Here is a 9,705-nt window from a genome sequence, read left to right on the forward strand (position 1 = left end):
ACTTTTGTTGTTTCTATACCAATAAAGCACTGATTTGTCAAGTAAATCCGAGAAAGCTACAAGCATTTGCTTTTCTGTAATATTCCTGGCCTGCCTAAGTTCTTCTAATCTTTCAACAAATACTCGCACACATGTGGTTCCATCATATTTTAAGTTGAGTGTATTTAAATTAATCGGTTTCTCCCTAACGTATACGACTTTATTTTCCTCGCTCACGTTCGAACGGTGCATCTGTGTATCCTCATATTCACTGTCTGCCTCACTATCATCAGGATCTACAATACTTAGAATTTTTACTAACCTACTCCGCAAATTTTCTAAGTCAGTATTGCTTTCTGAAATCCTAGCCAACCTATCTATGAGGTAGTTAGCACGCCGTGACAGCTTTACAAGAAGTCTTCGGTCACCTACCTTGCTAGGTTCCGGAAGCTCTGATTCTAAACGCGTGACCTTCGGTGTGCAGAGTTTGAGCTCCGACGCTGCATCTGGCGTTCCAGCCGGTTCACCTTTCATGCTCCCCCTTCTGGCTAGTTTGAAGACTTGGCGGATCTGCTTCCTCAAGGCATCCACGTTCACATCACTATCTGTGGATACACCAAGAACACCAAGTTCATACACTAATTCATCTTTATGCAAACAGTCAATATACTTTTGGATAGACATTTTATATTAAATCTAATACAGTTGTTTCTTAGTCAAAGGTATGTAAGGAAAAGAAAGTTAAGTTGAGATTAAGTATTTAAACAGTTAAAAATGTAGAAAATAATTACCTTATATACCTGAAACTATTATATTGTTACTATACTTATTATACAGCAGTAGTACTTTGTTTCAAATCAAGACGAGTTACAGTTCCTTCCACGTGGCTAACCTCTCACTATTAAATTTAAGCGCGTTATTTTAACACTTGAGTCCAATATTTGTAGTTAATCATTTATCATTACAACACAGTTTTTAAGGCCAAACGGTGGGCAGCCACTTTGTAACAGTTGAAATCAGCTCCACTGGTACTTCACCGGGTCGCAACAACGTAGGCATGAAACTGTTAATATTTAACCTCAGGGCGCCTTTACTGGGTTGTAATGTAAATGAAAAGAAGTAGAAATTCTGGAGAAAGTCTTTATTCACACTGGGTCACACAGCTACACTTTTATTGTCCACTGACGTTGAGTTAAAGTTCAAATTAAGTTTTTAACTAACCTGGATTGTTCCTAAAGCACTTGCGAACACTCTTTATTTATTACACATACGGAATCCACTACGCAGACGCCGATGCCTCCAGGAAGCAGGTCCAGGGTTAAGTGGTGACGTGGATGACCAGCTCGGACACCAGATGCCGGTCGGAGCTCATCCCTCGAAATCGTTGTCAGGTCAACCTAAGGACCCCTACAACAAGGCAAAACCCAGCTGTAGAACCAAAGAAATCTTGCAAAGCCAACGTGCTAGACATTTGAGGTTATATAACAGTACTTACAGTTATGGGATTTTAAGTGTTCATGAATGCGACGACTCCTCCAGTTTTATAATTTATTTTTTACATACTAACTAACGTTGAGGTAACTTTGAATGCCAGGAATGCGGCCTACAAATATCTTTTGGCTTCATTTTGAATTTAACTCCTACAACGTCCTTCCAGTCACCTCGCCGTTCGTATCGAAAAAGCAGCATCCTCTGTGATGCGCCCCTATCACGGTTGCGGATTACACCTGAACTAATTACTTATCTAATTCGCTAAATTCGCTTGCGCACGAGTTGGGTTCATAGGTGAGCCTAATCGTTTTGTGAAGCACACAGAGAGGGCGTTCTTATCAATAACTAAATTTCTTTATATTTTTTTTTCTTTTTCTTAAAGATTTATGTTACAAATGGTAGGCCCGTATTTTTTACGTTTATGCAAATAACTGACGGTCTTTCCACCGCTATACAACCGGCTGACGGTTTTTTTATTTATAATAGCATCTAAACTATCATCTGGCAAAGTACCAGTAGGCGATGATTGAAAAAAAAATTTTTTTTACATGTTTATGTGATCAACTGACGGTCTTTCCACAGCGATACAACCGGCTGACAATTTTTTAATTCACGATAGCATCTAAGAAACTATCATCTCAGACAAAGTATTAAGCGGGAGGCGATGACTGACGATATTTGCTCCTGCCGCAACATATAGGGCTAGTAGGTATAAGGTGACGCTTACGGGAAAGGGGCTGATGTGACCCTCGCTCTGGTTCTTTCCTTGTCCAACAAATATCACTGGCCATTTAGCGAGGTAATGCCGCCAGTATTTTTGGCACATTACGTCCGGGGTATAATCAGAGTGGGGGGTAATATTGTATTTGTTAAGTCATTTAGTTTTACTTATTACTAGAAGATGTACATATTATTCGCTGAGTCGGAGAACCACGAATCGATCGCAACGCGCACCGTGGCCCAAAAAGAAACTTTCGGCAGACCAACTGTCACTTTTTACTAGCGAGGTTTACCTACGTATCCGTGCATTTAAAGTAATAATAATAAATAAAGCACCAGCTTCCATTATTAACTTTAATGCTGACTCTCCCTTCAATTCCAACATGTAACGGCAAAGGATTACACCTAATTTTCTTTGCAGGTGGATACATTTCTTCAAAGTAGGTATTTCCCTTTTGAGTTATTTTCTTTGGCGAACTGTCTGGCACTAGGTCTGCCCAATTGCTGCTCTTCACTGGTTGTTGGGAAGTTTTCTTAGTAGTTGATGTAGTATATCAGAGCCGCGATATGTTTACTCCTAACGTACACACAATCACATTTTCCACTCGTAACATAGCGACTAGAATCAATCTGTAAAAAATAAATTATTTCTTTATTTTCTATTACATTATTACATTAATGGATCATAATATTATGTATGTACGTTAAAGATCGCAAAAACAGAAAAAAACAGCTTACATTCAAGGATGTTTGTCACTGAAGTTTGACGAATTAGGTCTCAATTAGGTACACGAGCTTCAATGGTGTGGCTCTTATGATCTTCACATTTGATTTCTTTTAGGTACATCTTGCACATGTTAAGCCAAAACTTATTATTATCCTTTTGGAAAAACACGAAAAGTCTGCATTATTAACGACACTACAGTCATATCTAATACCTTTAAACGAGCAATTCTTAGATATTTATTTATTTATATGTATATATATTTCGGGGATCTCGGAAACGGCTCAAACGATTTCGATGAAATTTGCTATATGGGGGTTTTCGGGGGCGAAAAATTGATCTAGCTAGGTTTTTATATGTTTTCCGAGCATAGCTCGGTCTCCCAGATATTATATAGTTACCATATGAAATGCGTTATTCGATTTTTATTTCTTTACTCCTCGTAAAGTCAGCCATGAGAAAGTCCGTGTGTGTGTACTACCTGAAATTTATTGACTGTGCCATTTGTGCCATTTTAGAGGGGAAATGAAGATTTACATGTTCGAATAGAATATATGTAAATTACAATATTTCATTGAAATTATTTGTTCTCTTCGTAATGACAGCCAGCCATTTGACATTTCAAAGTCCGCTGTCATATCGCACCCAGCGAATAGGTTATGTTTTATTTTCAAATAAACGATTTCTTTTTCTAAACTGCAAGTACTGCAACATTCCTAACTGTAGGTACATCGGTGGACCTTATTTCAAAAGGCATACAGTCCACCGATGTGCAGTTAACAGTGTGGGTGATTGTACAATTCTGCCGTGCTTATAACAAGAGCAGTAGAGTCAGACCAAGAAAAGTCTGCAGCGGATTTGATAGCCCACGCAGTGCAAGTGTTATTTTAAACGTCAAACTTCTATGAAATTATGACGTATAAATAACACTTGCAGTGCGTGGGCTATCAAATCCGCTGCAGACTTTTCTTGGTCCGACTCTAACTCATTTTGAAGTGTCATTCAATTGGATACTTTGTACATGTACAATATGTTCTACAATTTAAAGAGATTTCAAAATGAGTTACTGCTCTTAATAAGCACGGCAGAATTATTTATTTGATTTTGTCAGATCACCGTATTTTAGGTTATAAGGTCGACTACTGTCCTTAAAATTTTGTATGACATTACAAGCAAATATCAGCAATCGTGAATTAAGTATTATAGCCGAGTCTACTTTAGTCCGATAATGTAGCTTATTTCAAAGACTATGAACTCTAAGTACTAGAAATAAAGTAGATTTTGCGACATGATAAAGACGGTTAAATTTGAGGCGATGGAATAAAAGATTCACTTTAAAAAAACCTTATATAAACTCAATTAGAATCTATATTTCAAAATCTTAAACCATGGATAACTTTTAACTATCAATGCCACATGTGCATAAGTGGTGATAGCATGTCATTTAGCCAACTATTCATTAAAATACGCTTTTAAGTAAACTTGTTTAGAATTGATTTTTCAAAAGCTCAAACTATAGATAAATTTAACTGTCAATGACATATCTAGATAAGTGGTAGAATGTGGTTTAACCATCTTTTCTTTAAAATACACCTTAAGTCGTCGAGTATAAATATGATTTTTCAAAACCTCAAAACATGTCACGTTATCATTAGTCACATATACGTTATCCTCGCGAACTATTAATTAAAATACGCTTTTAGTAAACTTGTTTAGAATTGATTTTTCAAAAGCTCTAATCATGGATAAGTTTTAACTCTCAATGACATATGTGGATAAGTGGTAGAATGTGATTTAACCATCTTTTCTTTAAAATACACCTTAAGTCATCGAGTTTAAAATTGATTTTTATAAACCTCAAAACATATCACGCTATCATTAGCCACTTATACGTTATCCTCGCGACTTTTTACCGAATTATATCATTTATCAGATAGTCGTCATATCATGCATTAAATGATTAATGATATGGTGACAAAACCATCATAGCCGTCCAGGACACCTTTCGATAAAATTGTGTACCTATGCTAGCTTTTGGTTTTTTTGTTTAGGTAACATTTTAAACCTCTAAGTTTCTAATGTATGCGATGTTGGTGGACATTTTTGAAAAGGCGCCGGTCGCACCAGCAATTGTGCTTGCTGTCGCTATTGACCGTAGCGACAGAACTGGCTTGTATCATACTGGCCTATTCGGATTTCGAGATAATCACAAGATCTTGAGACGATTTAGAGATCAACTAGATCTACATTAGATATCGACTAAATGTGTCTTGGATATCTAAGTCATAACTTGTCGAAATCGTTCAAGAGGACCTCCAGAATCGCGGAAACGTCAAATTTGACATATCTATCTTACAAATATCTTTAAATTATCCGTATCGTAACTTGTTGAAGTCTAGTAGAAATCTAATTCATTTTCCGAATCGAGCCGTTTGTCTAATAAAACATGGTCTTCTCTTCCCAGAGTGACACAAGCCATAACATTGCCACTTTATATAGCGCTATTGCATAATATTATTATATAGTGCTGTCGCATGATGACGTAGGCTTGTGTCAGTCACGTGGTTCGAGAGTCTCGGAAGAGAGTACCAGGCGGAGTATATTGTTATACCATGGCTTGTATGGTTTTCTATGACGTTCCAGTCGCGGCGCCGCGCAATGATACGTCGGCAATGCAGTTGTGCCATATTGCCTTGATCGCTAATAACCACCACCCGTCTTCTCGCGTCGCCATGTAGTTTCTAAGAATTAGTGAGCTTACTGACTTTGAAGAAGAAACATAAGTTAAGCTCTGAACACCCCTCGTAATTTTTAGGATGCATATGAATTGCAAAAATAATGTTATAAGGGATATTGATATTGTCACGCGGTAATTATTTTTATTAAATTTTAAGATTAACTACTATCAGTATATAAACGTAGATAAAAGAAGACACAAGCAAAATTTTTATTAAAATTTTAATTTATTTAATAAACCTTTATATTACGAACAATGTGTTAGTTTTATTTCACGAATGAATAAAAATAACCGAACGTAATAAGTAAATTATTATTTACCCTTGCCTCAAAAACAAGCTAGGGATTCTTTGATGTCAACTACATTCCTCGAGCAAAGCTTTTCACTTTAAACAACTGCGTCACAACGAAAACTGTACCAACCTAAACGGGCTTCAAAAAGCAAATTAACAAATCGCCTCCTCAAGTCTCCTCAAAGCAGTCATTATGGACTTGAGCCCTGAATTAATGAGTTGAGATTAATTCTTAACGCAAGGTCAAAATTCGCGAATTAAATTCCTTTCAGAACAATAGGAACTTTTTTAATAAATGCCGCAAGCGACAGGTGGCGACTCGGTCTCCTGATTTATTGACTTTGCCAAATTCACTAGGGAAAATATTATAATTTTGTTCCATATAAATGCAAGTTTCAAAGTGTGTCACTTGCTACCTGCATCTGCGAGGGAAGACTTTAAATGGATACTTGAATTTTTACAGTAGAAAACTAACGCTTTCATTTAAATAACTGAAAAAATATGAAACAAAAATATGAGAAACATTAAACTTTAAGGGGTAGCTGCAATTTCTTTGTCTACCCCGAACATCGCTATTAAACTAATTTCGGGGTTTACTGATGTTCTATTTATATCTCCGTTGACATTTGCTAGGACGTCAGTCTTTCCGTGACCACAGCTGATGCAACTCAGCTGAAACGTCTGAATTTAAGGTAAAATAAACAATGAAATTATATCGCGGTAGACCCGTTTGTGTAATTAAATAGATAATAGGTAAATCCAAATTACCGTGCACTTTTAGTGTTCCCCACACCAGCATGTCTCTCGGGCGCGTCGGGCGTCAGCATCCAGTCAGCGCTACAAGACGCAACGTTGGCGTAGGTAACGACGCATCATGGTCTAATAAAACATGGTCTTCCATTCCCAGAGTGACACGGGCCTACGTCACAATAACATTGCCACTTTATTTCAACATAACATGTTACATGGGTACATTATACCTATGGTTAATAAGTTAAAATATTTCTTTATAATTTTATAATTTTCATTTATATGCTTAAATTTTACAATAACACGTCATTTTTAATTACTCGTTAGCAATATCTTCCGATTCACGAAAGAAATTTCAGACTTTCGGGTAATTCTGTTTATACTACTGGCAACACAGGATAGCGCTGTGCTCATTTGACAATTCGGATCTAGATAACTTCATGCCCTGACCGTCATCCTTGTCGAACGCGTGTTAATTGTTATTTCCTTCTCGCTCAGTGTCAGCAGTCGCAGTGTTTTCCAAACTTTTCACGTCGTAAGCTTGGTAATTAATGTGTAACTGTGAATTCGTTTTTTAAACGTTTGTCTTGTATAGATAAATAAAGTTTAATTTAATACATTAGATTTGTTTTATTTTACTATGTTTCTACATGAATAACTTAAAATTAATGCCGTTAAAATAATTTTCACCGTTGGTTAAAATTCTCCCACATTTCAAAGTTTGAGAACCTGTAAACAGCATGATGACGTAGGCGCGTGTCAGTTAGGTCATACGCGAATCTCGGAATGGAGTACCAGGCGGAGTATATTATTATACCATGCGACGCATCAGCAACGCCAGCAGTCATAGCGCTTACCAGACGCCAACGCACGAAAGACGCCAGTGCAAGGGTTCCTTATTTCTGTAAACCACATTTGCACATTTGAACATTTGCTCTTGTCAACTTTAAAAGACCTGATATAATGATATGCCTGCTTACGTTGTTACCGGTGTACCTACATGTATGCAGTTTGCGATGTATTCTTAATCCTGTGAGCGTTTTTGCCCAGCGATCAACGAAATATAGCATCCACGTGTAAAGGAATCCACGTTACAAATAGGCGAACCTTTAGTAAGTAATTAATATGAACAAAAACAAAACTTCGCTCCCATTACCAACTCTAAAGTATAATAATGGCAAATTAATGAGAAGTACGATTATTGATCTTGACACTAACTTCTCGGAGTTTGTTGTATGACTTGACTTTGTTGGAGGTGAGGAGACAGCCGACACTGAAGGCCTTGAAATGGGTGAGGTATTGTTCTAACTGGAGCTGGACCACGACAGTCACAGCACAGCAGCTAAATCATGTCGTTAGACGGTGAGACAATATGTTATTGATGTGATATCGGGTATAAATATACTTCGGAGCAACTACTTCGGAAAAGTTAAGATCATAGGTGAAGAAAATGTACCTATTTCCAGTCACAAAACAATACGTCTCATCCTGTTAATGGTTCCGATATGTTTACAATCTTACTCCAGAATATTTAATTTATTTAATAAACCTTTATATTACGAACAATGTGTTAGTTTTATTTCACGAATGAATAAAAATAACCGAACGTAATAAGTAAATTATTATTTACCCTTGCCTCAAAAACAAGCTAGGGATTCTTTGATGTCAACTACATTCCTCGAGCAAAGCTTTTCACTTTAAACAACTGCGTCACAACGAAAACTGTACCAACCTAAACGGGCTTCAAAAAGCAAATTAACAAATCGCCTCCTCAAGTCTCCTCAAAGCAGTCATTATGGACTTGAGCCCTGAATTAATGAGTTGAGATTAATTCTTAACGCAAGGTCAAAATTCGCGAATTAAATTCCTTTCAGAACAATAGGAACTTTTTTAATAAATGCCGCAAGCGACAGGTGGCGACTCGGTCTCCTGATTTATTGACTTTGCCAAATTCACTAGGGAAAATATTATAATTTTGTTCCATATAAATGCAAGTTTCAAAGTGTGTCACTTGCTACCTGCATCTGCGAGGGAAGACTTTAAATGGATACTTGAATTTTTACAGTAGAAAACTAACGCTTTCATTTAAATAACTGAAAAAATATGAAACAAAAATATGAGAAACATTAAACTTTAAGGGGTAGCTGCAATTTCTTTGTCTACCCCGAACATCGCTATTAAACTAATTTCGGGGTTTACTGATGTTCTATTTATATCTCCGTTGACATTTGCTAGGACGTCAGTCTTTCCGTGACCACAGCTGATGCAACTCAGCTGAAACGTCTGAATTTAAGGTAAAATAAACAATGAAATTATATCGCGGTAGACCCGTTTGTGTAATTAAATAGATAATAGGTAAATCCAAATTACCGTGCACTTTTAGTGTTCCCCACACCAGCATGTCTCTCGGGCGCGTCGGGCGTCAGCATCCAGTCAGCGCTACAAGACGCAACGTTGGCGTAGGTAACGACGCATCATGGTCTAATAAAACATGGTCTTCCATTCCCAGAGTGACACGGGCCTACGTCACAATAACATTGCCACTTTATTTCAACATAACATGTTACATGGGTACATTATACCTATGGTTAATAAGTTAAAATATTTCTTTATAATTTTATAATTTTCATTTATATGCTTAAATTTTACAATAACACGTCATTTTTAATTACTCGTTAGCAATATCTTCCGATTCACGAAAGAAATTTCAGACTTTCGGGTAATTCTGTTTATACTACTGGCAACACAGGATAGCGCTGTGCTCATTTGACAATTCGGATCTAGATAACTTCATGCCCTGACCGTCATCCTTGTCGAACGCGTGTTAATTGTTATTTCCTTCTCGCTCAGTGTCAGCAGTCGCAGTGTTTTCCAAACTTTTCACGTCGTAAGCTTGGTAATTAATGTGTAACTGTGAATTCGTTTTTTAAACGTTTGTCTTGTATAGATAAATAAAGTTTAATTTAATACATTAGATTTGTTTTATTTTACTATGTTTCTACATGAATAACT

This window comes from Cydia splendana, chromosome 2, assembly GCF_910591565.1.
Source record: "Cydia splendana chromosome 2, ilCydSple1.2, whole genome shotgun sequence".
Classification (NCBI taxonomy): Eukaryota; Metazoa; Arthropoda; class Insecta; order Lepidoptera; family Tortricidae; genus Cydia; species Cydia splendana.